Source organism: Sinocyclocheilus rhinocerous, unplaced genomic scaffold, assembly GCF_001515625.1.
Source record: "Sinocyclocheilus rhinocerous isolate Xijiao unplaced genomic scaffold, SAMN03320098_v1.1 scaffold781, whole genome shotgun sequence".
Taxonomy (NCBI): Eukaryota; Metazoa; Chordata; class Actinopteri; order Cypriniformes; family Cyprinidae; genus Sinocyclocheilus; species Sinocyclocheilus rhinocerous.
The window spans coordinates 2,229,918-2,246,300 of NW_015658395.1; the positions used below are offsets into that span (position 1 = coordinate 2,229,918).

At 35.3% G+C, this 16,383-nt stretch overlaps 1 pseudogene; it reads left to right on the plus strand.

Moving 5' to 3' along the window:
- LOC107722126 (cytoplasmic dynein 1 intermediate chain 1-like) overlaps window positions 1–16,383 on the plus strand; it is a 58,263-nt pseudogene that overhangs the window by 34,771 nt on the left and 7,109 nt on the right.

The following is a 16,383-nucleotide window of genomic DNA, read 5'->3' on the forward strand; positions in this document are numbered from 1 at the left end:
TTCAGTATTCATTGTCTTTTTTTAAATGTGGCATAAGTGCACACCAATTATTGCCTTTAACTGTATTACATAGTGCTGAACAAACAAAAAATGTGGTGACTTAATTTATTCTATTGTATTTTATAAAATACCACTGATTATAGAACTTGACAAGTTGTAAGCTGTATGTGTTTGAGTCACTAAAAAGAACCAAATGATAAGAGTCATTTATTCGTGAATCGGTTGGAATACACTGGTTGCACTGTATGGTTTTGATTCACCAAAAAGAACCTGCTCATCAGAATCATTTGTTCGCAAATCGTTTTGGGTGTACGTGCTGTATGACTTTCATTCACTATAAAGAAAAGGCTCAAAAGAGTCATTTGTTCGTGAATTGGATTCTGAAAACCCTGGTTGCACTCTTTGGTTTTGATTAAAAATAACTGAGTTATTTGCTCGGAAATATGACTGCTCACTTCATGCTGTATGGTTTTCATTCAGAAAAGACTCATGAGAGTCATTCAAGAATCAAACTACATTGATTACAGAATGAATTCTATATGTTTTGCACTGTAGATTCAGTAGTGGTGTTGCAATAGCTGCAAGAGTATTTGTTTAGAATAATGCAATTGCAACAACCATTAAAGAAACACAACATCATTCGATTCCTGTATGTAAATGAATGAATCATTTCTGAATAAGAACCGGTTTTTGATATTTACGTAGTATTTCTCTGTCAGGCCACAGTCAATCACACAGTCAGTCATGTATTTCTAAATTTTCCAAATAATCTCCAGTCCAACCATCAAACACTTTTGTCTTAATGCATTTAAACTTTAAACCAGATTGGCCTGCGTGTCCTGAGTGTAAATAAACTCAACTCGCCTTTATTTTTACCCCTCCAACTTAGTTTATTTTGAGTCCTTTTGAAAAACCACCTCGCATATGAGGCTGCTCCCAAACCCTCTTAGAAGCTGTATTTTTTTTAGAGGGGGGAACGAATGAAAGAAAAGAGAAGCGTGTTTTCTTTTTCTCTGGTTTGTTTTCCAGTCACTTTAAAATTAACTCTGGGTGCATGACGAGAAGGCCGCAGATGGTGCGGTATACAATGGGAGACAGTCGTAGTCTTTGCTTTACAGATGACTGGAGAGCGCTATGAAAACACGCCTTTTACACTTCTGTCCCGACGCTGTCACACCACGGCTAAAAAGGCAGGTTTGCAAGTAAAACAAAATATCGTTGTCTCCTTGCTGTCAGTAATTGGTCTCCTGAGATAATTGTAAAAGTGCGTTAGTAAGGGCGCTACAGAGAATTTTGTGTGAAAATATGTAAGCATGAGGGCACGTTTCATGTGACAGGCACTGAAGAGGAACTAAAAACTCAATAAAAGTGAAGACGGAGGGAAAGTTCAAGGCTAAGGCTGTCACAACATAAGGCCGCACTTTTCGCTCTAGTGCACTCTGTTTATGATGCTGTAATATAAAACTGCTGCTCCAAAAATCCCTAACATAGTCTTCATCTCCATTATTCTTTTGTCCTAAAGATTTTGTCTTGTCATCTCTTTTCCAGTCTCCAGTGGTGTCCGTGGGTTTTGCTCGGTTTCATCCTAACCTGTTGGTGGGTGGCACGTACTCGGGGCAGATTGTTCTCTGGGACAACCGAAGTCACAGAAGAACGCCGGTTCAGAGGACCCCCCTGTCCGCTGCAGCACACACAGTAAGAGAACCTACAGATACAATCATCTATCACACTCCATCATGAATTCAGCCTTATTCTGTGGAACACATAAGGAGTTACATCAGAATGCCCAAGCCACTCTTTTACATATAATGAAAGTGAATGGTGATTATGACTGTCAAGCATGATTTTCAGTGAGTAACGACTTAAATCTTAGTCTGTTTTACTACCCAAAGCTCAAAGAGTCTTTTCTAGTGAAAAAGTGTGCTTAATTGTACTGAATGTTCACTTGTAATGTACTTCAAATTTTAAATGTATATTTAAAATAAAACTGTACTTGCAGATAATTAATGAAATAAAAGGCCTCTTAAGTGTACTTTCATGAACGTTCCTTAACACACTTAAGTACACTTTTAATAAGTGCACTTAATAATGACCAAATTAAAAGTTTACTTTAAAGTACATTTTAATAAATTTTGTCATACACTGACGTGTGGACTAACATACTAAAGCACATGTAAAGTACTTGATTATAATTTTATAATCATGTGTTATACAATTTTACAGTTGACATTTTGAATGTAATATTTTAAATGCACTAAATTGCTGCTTCATCATTGCAAATTTCCAGTTATAAATAAATTTAAATTCATTTAAATGCACATTTTACTGCTTGACAGTATATTCGGCAATGCACTTTTACCATATTTAAAAAATGATAAGAATACATATAAAGATATAGTTAAATCTTACTATAGTAAAATCACTCTTAACTTCAAGTGATTGTGTTTAATATAAATTGTAACCTTTTTACATTTTAATTTATTTGCAGCTAATCCATTTAAGATTCTGAAAACATTACATTCAGTTTACACTTAACTACTGTATATGCCTTTAAAGTATATTATTTACATCATGGGTATGGGTCAAAATTATCGAATTTTCTTTTATGCCAAAAATCATTAGGATATTAAGTAAAGATCATATTCCATGAAGATATTTTGTAAATTTCCTACCGTAAATATATCAAAACTTAATTTTTGATTAGTAATATGCATTGCTAACGACTTCATTTGGACAACTTTAAAAGCAATTTTCTCAATATTTAGATTTTTTTGCACCCTCAGATTCCAGATTTTCAAATAGTTGTATCTCGGCCAAATATTGTCTTATCCTAACAAACCATGCATCAATGGAAAGCTTATTCAGCTTTCAGATTATTTATAAATCTCAATTTCAAACAATTGACCCTAATGATTGGTTTTGTGGTCCTGGGTCACATATGATAACACTTTTATGGTGCTTTTTTTGTCTATTTTGATTCCCATTTGCTTGTATTGTATGGAAGAGAGCAGCATGAACATTCTTAAAAACATATTTCGTGTTTCACAGAGCATAGAAAATGTGAATTATCCTTTTAACCGGACACTCACATTATTACATGATGCTGGTAGCAATCACCCCTTAACGTTTTCCTGACGTTGTCTTCTCTCTGTGCAAAAGGCCGCCAACCGTCTACCCAGGGCTAGTCTCAGTCTGTCAGCACAGTCAGGCTCAGTGAGCCCCATCTAACTCCTTGTCATGCAATAAAGACAGTACAGCCTAGTAGCAGAGGAAAGGGATGTCCATAGACCCTTGTTGTGCTCAGCTGCCACACACACGGCCCCTGAATGCCATACATGCTGAGGGTTTAAACTCCCGTGCCCTCAATAATGAAAGCCTATGTCCCGAACGCCGTCTCACCACTCCGCCGGCCCGTCTGAAAGAGCCCATTGTTGGTCAAAAAACAAAAATCAAATTGACGGCAATAACGACATAATGGATTCACATAATCGACTGTATTTGCAGAAGGGCAGATGCTCAGGCCAGGTTAGTTCACAAGCTAGGTATTGTCTGAGTAGACATTCAGTTCATAGCTTATCCCTAGATGTTTGCTGGCCATGTATAACACTTTCTTGAATTTCTCACATTTGTCATACAGTTGTAGGTGACATACTGTAAATGTATTTTACTCAAAGCACCCCATCTACTGCGTCAATGTGGTTGGCACTCAGAACGCCAGCAACCTGATCACTGCGTCCACAGACGGCCGGATGTGCTCCTGGAGCCTGGATATGCTGTCACAGCCTCAGGTCAGTGCTGATGCTATACCAGCATCCACCACACCTGTATCAAAATCTGCTTGCTCAATCCATGTGTGTCTGTTGTAGAGCATGGAGCTTGTTTATAACAAGTCTAAGCCAGTGGCTGTGACTGGGATGGTCTTCCCCACTGGAGACGTCAATAATTATATAGTTGGCAGTGAGGAGGGAACAGTGTATACAGCATCCAGACACGGCAGGTTAGTGGCACATACACGCATACATTTGACACACCGTCCATCTAATCAGAAGAGTTCAGAGACAAATAAAATATAACTGGGGTCCAAACCATTCAGAGGTAGTCAGAAACACATGTGCCACATTTTTTTTATCTCATTTGTAGTGATGTCCATACTGGACTGCCTACTCACCTGACAATCAAAACAAGGATTTTAAACTTTGTTGTTGGCTTTCTGATCAGAACATTTGGAAAAGCATGTGCCATCCTAAGGTTTGGGGTCGGTAATATTTTTAATGTTTATGTAAGATCCTTCAGAGATCATGTTAATATGCGGAATTGTTGCGCTAGAAACATTTCTTAGAATTATCAGTTGTGAAAACTGTTTTTCTGTGCGTAATATAAACTGTAAACAGATTTGGTATTTTTAAATCATCGTCTTTATTCATTAGCCTACCTTAAGCGTTTTCTATGGGGAAGAAAAAGCTTAATGTCCAGGGTGTTGCGTTCATATTCTGGGCTATTCTGCTTTAGTAATATTATTAGTAAGGTTATTAATATTAGCCTAATAATTTTATCAGTATTTATAATTATCAAATTTGGTCCTCCAGTGTCACTGTTTTAAAACATTAAGCCACATTACCTTGCCTTGAACTAAATACTTACTGTATTTCTTTATACTTGAGTCCAAGTTCAAAATAAAACTCTGAATCGCTCCATTGTGAACATACAGAGCTGTATGAACCACTGCAAGCTGTACAGTAAACAGGAAGAGTTTGTCCGAACTCAACTGGTTTTGCGAGAGAACGCAAAAGTTTTGCGAGGGAATGCAAACATCTTTACGAGAGAACGCAAAAGTTTTGCGAGGGAATGCAAACATCTTTACGAGAGAACGCAAAAGTTTTGCGAGGGAATGCAAACATCTTTACGAGAGAACGCAAAAGTTTTGCGAGGGAATGCAAACATCTTTACGAGAGAACGCAAGTTCTGCGAGGGAATGCAAACATCTTTACGAGAGAACGCAAAAGTTTTGCAAGGGAGCACAAATATCTTTGCAAGAAACAAAACTTTTGCGAGGGAATGCAAAAGTTTTGCGAGAGAACGCAAAACATTTCAAAAATATTTTTTCCTCCCCCTCCGAATTTTTTCCACCACCATGACCCTTTAAGGGCTCAGTATGAGTGTTTGGAATATTCGGAATATGTGGAATATTTTTTTTCAGTGCAAAAAATCAGTGCTTTGTCTTGTTTTCCAGAAACAAATATCTAAAATGAAATTACAATAAATTTTTATTATCTTTGACAATTTTTGTTTTCAAGCAAATGCATCTTGTTTTGAGTTAGTTTTAACTGGAAAGCAAGATAAAAATGCTTTTTTTATGTTTATAAAACCCTAATATGTCATGTACAAACCAGGCTAATTCAAAATGCACCCACAGTTTCCAACATTAATGTAGGCACGTCTTTTCTAAAGAGCATTTTTAGCTCTGCTTTGTTAATGAAGACAGCATCTTGGCATTGTTTTTGTACATGCAAGTAAATCCATTCTGTGTCCAATGCTTTGAGACCACTGGACAGTGGCTTTTTGCCTTGGAGCTTAATCTGCAAGTTCAGAATGAATGATTGAGTCTCTTGATTGGGGTTCAAACCACATGGACCAAAGAGATTGAGCAAGAGCGGGTTAGGGTGGGAGACGTATGGACATGGTTGTGCTCACAGATATACTGCAATCTGTGTCTGGAGATACTGGCTCAGATCACATTAACCACAGAGTTAGGGAAGCATGAAGGCCAAGTATGAATAAAAGATGGACGTCGAAATGTTAGGGGAGGAGAGAGAGACATGAATAATAATAAAAAAGCGATGGAAAAGTGGGATAGCTTGAAGAAGAGACATCAATGACACAACAGAAACGGAAAACATAAGAAGTAGTTAAAGGGATAGTTCACCCAAAAATGAAAATGCTGCCTTCATTTTCTCACCCTCATGTTCTTCCAAACTGGTATGAATTTCATTTTTATGTGCAACACAATATGGGAAATTTTAAAGAATGTGCTGGTCGCTCTTTTCCATACAGGTTTTTGAGCTTCAAAAACGTTCCAAATATCTTGTTTGTTATATTTTTCAAGTCTTTTGAGGTCATATTATAGTTGTATATATAATTTTTATAAGTGATTTATTAATTTGTACTATCAGTAATTTACAGGTTTGAGTAAATGATAGAATTTGCAATAACACAAAACGTTATTTGTGGTCAGTAAGATTTTTTTTTTAAGGAAAACTGTTTTATTCAGCAAGGATACAATAAATTGATCAAAAGTGATGGTAAAGACATTTATAATGTTAAAAAATATTTCCGTTTTACAAATAAATGCTGTTTTTAAACTTTCTATTCATCAAAAACAATCCTGAAAAATATATCATGATAAAAAAATGAAGCAGCACAACTGTTGCCAACATGTTTCTTGAGCAACAAATCAGCATATTAAAATTATTTCTGAAGGATCATGTGACATTGAAGACTGGAGTAATGATGCAAAGCTTCATTCAGCTTTGCATCACATGAATAAATTACATTTTCCAATATATTAAAATACAAATCAGTTGTTTTAAATTGCAATATTTCACAATATTACTGGGTTTTATTACTATATTTTTCATCAAATTAAACGCCACATTTTTGAGCAGTAGTGTACATTTTTATGAGAACTGTCCCTTTAAAACGAGTTAACAAAGAGTTCAAAAGCAGAAGAGAACCAAATAATCTGCAGTAGATGGTGGACATGGGTCATTTAACAAGGAAGTGGCACATCTACTGCCTCAGGCCCTGCGATGAATAATACAGCTGAGCTGCATTAATGAAAGCTAGAGTATATGTATCATGTTCTCACACTCATCGCTATCTGCGCAAGCCTACGTAAAGTCCTGAGCTTCCCGAAACCACAACATACCGTCCTGTCACTTTAAGTTGGACTCAATGCATTTTCTGTACAAATCTTAGACTTTGTGCATTCTGACAGATATTAAAACATTCCTGGGATGTTATGGATGTGCATGTGTTATTTTTTGGGGACGGGGGAATTCCTTCCCTTTGAGGAGAGCCGCAGGAATGCAGGCCTGTCTCTTTCTCCTGCGTGTGGTTGTAGGCACACCTTAGCTTGGAACATAGCACACTGTGAGCCTCCACACATTATCAGTCACAGGCAATAATATGAATTTCAAATGACACCTGGCTTGCTAGTTTTAGACATTGATGAGTTAGTTTAGCCATTTTATGTTATAACATTTTTTATTAGGTACTGAGCTGCCTTCATTTTTCTGTTTGTTGTATAACCAAGGCAGTGCTGACAGATAATTCTGTTCCCTTTATCGGTGTCCTATAAAACACAAAAGGAAAAAATGGTGTATGTTTCCCATCAATGCCTGGTCCCTGCTCGGAAAACTCTCCTTGTGCCCTAATTTGCCTTTTTAAGTGCCTGTGGCAAGTCCTTGATGACTTTTCTATCTGCATCGCAGTCCACGTCTGGGTCTGTGATGGTGGTGACATGTATAAGCACTGTTTACTGTAGGTACATTAACAAGTACATGAGTTACTGGAGACTGAATACATACTAAATCCCATCACTAGACTTCTGTGGAGGCATCAGAGAGGTTATGGAATGAATTCGAGGTCTGCTGCTCCGTGTGCTGAGGAGTATGCACATCACGCTCTGTTAGAGGGAAAAAAATGGCCTGCAAACTGATCTGTAGTCCTCAGGGAGGGCAGAATCAGTGCTGGCGCCTTCAGGATTTGGATTTATGGCTGTGGATCAGATCAACTGATGAGCATAGTTCAAGTTCTAATTGGACCTGTACTGGTTTGATCATAATATAACAAAATAACACAATTACCATGTTGGCACATACAGTAACATGCTGAATGTTAAACATAAACCACTTTTCATTTCATACTGGTGGATTGTTCATGGATTTTTCTCTCACATATTATCATTATATACTTGGTTCAAAGATGAACATTTTGACCATGATTTACAGAAGACCCACTAAAATGCCATTCAGTTTAACAATAGTTCATGTACCAAAAAATGATGTCAGGCATATTTAGAACCAGAATCATTAGATGACATTAAAAGACTCTATTTAAGGATCACAGTGCAGCTCCCAAAAACCAATGCATTGTCATTTTAAATCTTTACCAATCTTTGCCACTATCCTTCAAACTAAGTTTTTCGCATTTGTCAGTTTTTAATCATTTAAATTATAATTAAATGTATTGTGTTCACTTATTCTTTTATATATTTTAATAAGTACAGGTCAGAATAAGTAGGTAGTTACATTTTTACATAGATGTATCTGTATGACTGGAACATTATATTTTGATATTTTATTTTCATAGAAGTTATTTGAAACATTAAAGCAGACCCATTTTGGTGTCTGCAGTGATTTTATATACATAGAAAGCATATTAAATTCAAGTAAAGTGTGTGCTTTAAGACACTTTGCTTGCATTTAATATGCTTTCTATGTATATAAATCACTTTTGTAAATGTAAATTCATGTGGACACCAAAATGGGATAGTCTCTTTGAATTCTCACTACTGATCAAAAGTGTGGAGTCAGTAAGATTTGTTTTTTTTTTTTAATGAAAGAAGTCTCTTATGCTTCTCTTATGCCTCATAATACAGTAAAAAAGTAATATTGTGAATTATTAATACAATTTATACAACAGTTCGTTCTGGTTCTCAAATCTGATTGGTTGAGAACCGTGAGATATTGTACTGGTATCGCTACAGGAACGCCCTTTCACAATTTTGTATCACTCCGCTTGTTCTAGCCGGGTCTATGTTTTTTTTAATTATTCACTGAGATAATCGTAGAGTACGTTAAGGCGGGCGTACACAGTGCGATTCTGAAGGTCGGAACGTCGTGAGCTCTGGCACATGTCACGATTGAGTTTATCCGAAAATCGTACGGAGGCAGTCACACACAACACGAATTTACTACGATTTTACAAACTCTGACGTAAGCATTACGTTTCGCGCCAATAGCTGTTTTCTATTTTAATATATTTTCAAATGCATTTTCTTAATGGCAAAACTACATTTTCAGCAGCCATTACTCCAGTCCTCAGTGTCACATGATCTTTCAGAAATCATTATTTGGTGCTCAAAAAACTTCATAATCTTATTATTTTCAATGTTGAAAACAGATGAAAACAGTAGCCTACTATTTTTTTGTGGAAACTTTTCCATGACTGATGAATAAAAAGTTCAAAAGAACAGCCTTTATTTAAAAGCTAAATCTTTTGTAACAAATGTCTTTACTCTGACTTTTGATCATTAATGCATACTTGAACAAAAGTATTACTTTCTTTCAAAAACATTTTTACTGATTTCAAAATTGAACGGTAGTATATATTTAAATGGTTTGTTATTTATTCATTCATTCATTGTTTGTTTAATGTTCTATGTTGTAGGCTATCTTTTTGTTTTTGTATGCTTGGACCATCTCAGATTGTGTTACAATAAGTAATACAATAATAAAAAACTGAAGTGATTTTAAGATGAAGGCTGCACCCTGCATGGTGTGTTTTGTTGTGGTGGAGTGTGTCTCAGTGTGGTTCATTAGCGTGCTGTGGTCTGCATTGCTCTCCGCCCAGCTGTCTCCCTCTGTACCTGTGTGGAATGCATCCAGCAATCCTCAGTATCTCTCTCTCTCTCTCTCTTTCCTTTTCTTCTCTTTTCTTCTATGCCACAGACAGCTGTTACACTTAGGTTACAGTACACCTTGGAGAGACTTTCATCTAGCGTTTTTTTATGACACTGCTTGAATGTGCAAAGGTTTTAATTAGCTCAATCCCAGACAGGCCCCAGGGCTGCAGCAGCGCCACTCTGTCTACTGCCTATGCCACTCTCTCATTCTCTCGTTCCGCCTCTTCCTCCATCTTCACCCGCTCTCTCACCCTCCGCTTGTCCCCTTACAACCCCAGCACCTACTTGCTTGTCCTGTTTGCCCTTTCATTCTACCTTTCTCATGATATTTCACCTCTGTTTTCTGATGTTGTGTCCCCCTCAGCAAAACAAGCCGCTGTACTCCTTTGAGGATACGATGTGATGTGGTCCCCTGTGCACCCCTCGCTCTTCGCCGCCGTGGACAGCATGGGTCGTCTGGATCTGTGGAACTTGAACAACGACACTGAGGTGAGGTAAAGCTTTCGGTCTGGTCCCCCAGATCACGCCAGACCAAAGATGCATCAAAACAACAACAAGTTCCTTTCTGTGTGGGCGTCTCCCTACAGGCCGCCCTTAAATCAGCTTTCTGACAGCTCCTCGCCAACAGCTCGCACAACACTCCAGCGACGTTCCTTTCCACACACACGCATAGTCTGCAAGCTTACGGCTAATTACTCCGATGTGTGCAGATTCCTCTCTCTCCACCATTCCAGAGTCATTGAGTTCCCATGGGCTACAGCCCAGCAAAGCGGTTTAACCTGCTCTTCCAAGGCCACTGACTCTCAAGACCTTCAGGGACAATCACAGCTTTACTTATTGTATGGGACTGAGATATACTGCAAAATATATTTTAAATATTTTCCTAAACATAAACAAGACAAGAACATTGTAGATTTAAAAACTATGTAAATATATGAAAATAAAATTATATTAATATAATAATCAACTATTTAAAAATCAAGATATATCCTCTGAAAACAAAAGATCATTTTCCATTACTCAGCTGGAATTTTTTTTCTTATAGTTTACTCATTAAATACTGTTAGCTTTGTAGTTTAATATAGTTCTTTTGATTATAGAAAGTAAAATACTTCAATAAACACCATAACAATTTATGAAAATAAAATTATATTAAAATACATCATAATAAACAAATGTTCAAAATATATTCTTCAAAATGTAAATAATTAAAATCATATTCCATTACTCCACTGGAATTTTTTAAATCTTGATTTTAACATTAACCTCAATTTGTAATGTAAGATACATAAGATACACATAAAAATAAAGTAATTCAGTAAAAACTATATAAATATATGAAAATTAAATTATGCTAAATATGCTAAAAATAAAATAATTTTTTCATAATGAATAGAATTATAATTTTTTTAATATATATTTTTTAATAGAATTATGAAAAATTATAAGTACAAAACAATTTAATAAAAACCTCTGAAAATGAGTCTTAATGTCTGAAGCCGTTTGCTCAGTGATGTTTTTAAGAATGTTTAGATATATTTTTCTGAAAACAAGGCCTGATTCAATACTGAATCAACAGATTTTTGCAGTGTTGGCTTGCAGATTTTGTAGAACAGTGAGGTCATATTAACTGTCATATACTGGATCCAACAGCGTATGTCACTGATAATGGAGTGTCATCGTGCATCACATGATGTTGCTTCATGTGACAGTTGACTTAGTGCTACATGGAGCATTCACACAATACGTCAGTCTATAATGGTGTACATGCCTCAGAACTGCAGCCCCTGAGGCCACAGCGCAGAGTCCAGCGAGAGCGTTTGGGTGTTACGTCTCTCCTGTGTGAGATGAGATCTGCTCTGACTGACACTGCCTGTCCACTAAGGAATACACACCCACTTTAATTACATGCTGCTCTGAGATCTGCTGTTCTCCACTCACCCATCTCTCTCTAACCATACGCTGTGGGTTTGCTGGAAGGTAACCAATAAACAGCTCACTGATTGTAAATCATATATACTAAAGTCAAATTGAAATCATAACTGACCTTAATTACCTTCTTAACATACATTTCTGGTCGGACTGAATGATTCTTAGAAAATAATGTTAATGTTATCTTTCATAAAAAAAAAAAAAAGGCCTTTTGTAATCAAGCCCTCTTTGACCACTTTTCATAATCCAATCAAATCTCCTTAGATAAAAACCAATCCCATCCTATTTATTTTATTATTAATTATTATCTTAAATATTCTGTTTAACTCAAGAAAAATGGTAAAAAAAATAAAATAAATCATGTTGTTTTAAAGGCTTTGCCAAATAGGGACAGAATGTGAGCTGAATTTAAACCCACAACTGCCACTTGAGCATCGTGTGCTTTTATGCTAACCACTAGGCCACAGTATATAGATTAATTTAATACAGTATAAACTGTATACCATGGTAATGAATGATTAGCATTCTGTAAAATGCACCAATATTAAAATTCAGTTTGATACTGAATTATTTAATATTCTGGCCAATCATCAACAAATAGATGATATTAAAACTATTTTCCATTACTCAGCTGGAATTTTTTTTCTTATAGTTTACTCATTAAATATTGTTAGCTTTGTAGTTTAATATAGTTCTTTTGATTATAGAAAGTAAAATACTTCAATAAACACCATAACAATTTATGAAAATAAAATTATATTAAAATACATCATAATAAACAAATGTTCAAAATATATTCTTCAAAATGTAAATAATTAAAATCATATTCCATTACTCCACTGGAATTTTTTAAATCTTGATTTTAACATTAACCTCAATTTGTAATGTAAGATACACATTTTGATTATAAAAATAAAGTAATTCAGTAAAAACTATATAAATATATGAAAATTAAATTATGCTAAAAATATATAATACAAAATAATTTTTTCATAATGAATAGAATTATAATTTTTTTAATATAATTTTTTTAATAGAATTATGAAAAATTATAAGTACAAAACAATTTAATATAAACCTCTGAAAATGAGTCTTAATGTCTGAAGCCGTTTGCTCAGTGATGTTTTTAAGAATGTTTAGGTATATTTTTCTGAAAACAAGGCCTGATTCAATACTGAATCAACAGATTTTTGCAGTGTTGGCTTGCAGATTTTGTAGAACAGTGAGGTCATATTAACTGTCATATACTGGATCCAACAGCGTATGTCACTGATAATGGAGTGTCATCGTGCATCACATGATGTTGCTTCATGTGACAGTTGACTTAGTGCTACATGGAGCATTCACACAATACGTCAGTCTATAATGGTGTACATGCCTCAGAACTGCAGCCCCTGAGGCCACAGCGCAGAGTCCAGCGAGAGCGTTTGGGTGTTACGTCTCTCCTGTGTGAGATGAGATCTGCTCTGACTGACACTGCCTGTCCACTAAGGAATACACACCCACTTTAATTACATGCTGCTCTGAGATCTGCTGTTCTCCACTCACCCATCTCTCTCTAACCATACGCTGTGGGTTTGCTGGAAGGTAACCAATAAACAGCTCACTGATTGTAAATCATATATACTAAAGTCAAATTGAAATCATAACTGACCTTAATTACCTTCTTAACATACATTTCTGGTCGGACTGAATGATTCTTAGAAAATAATGTTAATGTTATCTTTCATAAAAAAAAAAAAAAGGCCTTTTGTAATCAAGCCCTCTTTGACCACTTTTCATAATCCAATCAAATCTCCTTAGATAAAAACCAATCCCATCCTATTTATTTTATTATTAATTATTATCTTAAATATTCTGTTTAACTCAAGAAAAATGGTAAAATAAAATAAATCATGTTGTTTTAAAGGCTTTGCCAAATAGGGACAGAATGTGAGCTGAATTTAAACCCACAACTGCCACTTGAGCACCGTGTGCTTTTATGCTAACCACTAGGCCACAGTATATAGATTAATTTAATACAGTATAAACTGTATACCATGGTAATGAATGATTAGCATTCTGTAAAATGCACCAATATTAAAATTCAGTTTGATACTGAATTATTTAATATTCTGGCCAATCATCAACAAATAGATGATATTAAAACTATTTTGACTTTTAAAAAAAAAGACAAATAGTAACAGTATTTTCTTCAAATATTCAAATATTTAATTAAAAAAATATATATATATTTGAATTTTTTACTTGCAACCCTACATTTAACTTGTGGTAAAAGGTCCCCTGATTTTTATTTATTTTTTTCACTGTGGCACAACCAAAAAAAAAAAAACATGCCAATGATTCTATTAGTGTTGAAAGTATGACTTTCATGTATAGCAGTAAATTTGGCCTTTAGTGTCATATCAGTCATCTTTGACCCTGACCTATGTTACTTCTTTTCAGCTCGTTCAGTCAGTTGAGAGCGGATAATGAGTGTGTGTGTGTGTGTGTGTGTGTGTGTATGTGTGTGTTGCCTCAAGAACAATGCACGTTATCCAAAACATCAGGAGCCGGCAGTGCCACAGCAGCGTGCATGCTGACGCACACACCGACACATGCATAAACAGGCAAAGATCTATGCTACTAGTAAATTTAGGCATCAGAATATTATAATGTTCAGTATGAAATATTGATATTTCTTTTGAGATTTGCTAAAGATTCCATTTAACATTTTTGATAAATTATTTGTGATTTTTAAAGATTACCTTTAGGTGATATAATATATAATATATATATATATATATATATATATATATAACTCTTGGAGGAAGCTGCTCGCTAATAGCTCTCAGGCTGTGGTTAGCCTGTTCTGAAGCGAGGAAGCTTTTGTATTAGCCAGCGTACAGCTTCCATCTTTGCTGACAACATATGTCAGGCCAGTCTTAACTGTCATAAGTAATAGGCAGAAATCAACCTCACACACACGCTCAAACAGAGCCTGTGTATCGCTTTAATGTGTGCATAGCAACTTTTCATGATGATTTATGAAATCATTAAAAGCGCTCATAGTTATTTCCAGTAGAGCTGTGGATTCATGTCTTCTTCCTATTAGAGCTCAGCTTTGACTAGACATTCTAACAACATCATTTTATCACAAGGGCTCTGTATGTTTACATTATATGACTTATCGGCTATTATCCAAAAACTGAAGACATGTTTTCTGTAGTGAGAGTCCAAATCCACTTTGTTATATTTTATTGTATTTTTTTATATTCTTGCATGAATTAGAGAATTTGAGGTTGGTGGTTGATATTTTATGTTTTAAAGGTGAGCACACTAGGGCTATACGATCCACATTCATTTTATAATTCAACATTTGTCTTATTTGTGTCTATCTTTATTCCAAAATGCTCGGTTAAATACAATACAGCGCTGGGTAAAATATGGACAAACCCAGCGATTGGGTTGTTTTCAACCAACAGTTTGGGCAACCTTCTGGGCAGTAACCCAACCGCTGGGTCAAAACAACCCAATCGCTGGGTTTGTCCATATTTTACCCAGCGCTGGGTTGTATTTAACCCAGAATTTTTTTTAGAGTGTTCTAATTAATATTTAAAGAAATACAGAGTTAGCAACATGACAAAAATTTTAGCATTTTGTAAATGTAAATTTACAGATGTGATATAAAAAAAATTGCTTGTGATATTTAAGATTTACATTTACAGTTTTCCATTAAAACTTTTTTTGTTTTGTTTTTTTTTGCGCATTTCAAACTGCAAATATTCACATTACACAATTAAAACATCTGGGCCAGTAAGAGTTTTTTTTTTCTTTGAAAGAAATAATTTTAAAAAATTCACCAAGGATGCATTCAGTTGATCAAAATTAACAGTAAAACATTTGTATTATTTCTTTTTTTATTTTACGTCATTTATTAAAGAATCATGGGGAAAAAATTGTTTCACGGTTTCCACAAAAAAATTTTTGCAGCACAACTGTTTTCAACATCGATAATAATAATAAAAAAATGCAGCAAATCAGCATATTAGAATGATTCCTAAAGGATCATATGACACTGAAGACTGGAGCAATGACTGCTGAAAATTCAGTTTTCCCATCACAAAAATTAATTACATTTTATTAAAATAGAAAACAGTTATTTTAAATTGTAATGATATTTCACAATATTACTGTTTTTACTGTATTTTTCATCAAATAAATGCAGCCTTGGTGAGCGTATGAGATTTATATCAAAAACATTTAAAATTCTTAGTGTACTGTATATGCTGGTACAGTATATATTTCACCATGAAAGAGACTTCATTCAAAAATCTTGCGTTATTCACATATTGTGTGTTTGATATGAAGCTGTATATGATTAGAAGTGTGTTTTGTGTCCAGGTGCCCACCGCTAGTGTGACAATAGAGGGAGCCCCCGCTCTGAACTGCATCAGATGGGCCTCTGGGGGCAAAGAAGTCGCCGTGGGAGACTCAGAGGGACGTGTGTGGATATATGACGTTGGAGAGGTATGAATCTTTTCTCACTATCGTAAGTGCGAAATTACTGTTATTATTCTTCTCTCAGAATTATTTTCGGCTGTACGGCAGCTTTATGAACATCATCAACCCAGTACGGCCTGGATGCAGAATGAAAGTGGAAGTGAAATTGAATCTCTCAGAGTTTGACATAAAGGGTTTGCATGTTTACCAAGCTCTCCGCGTGGCTAGCTTGTTTTTGTTTGAATCTTTTATTTTAATGACTTATTTTAAGGCAGTCTCCACAT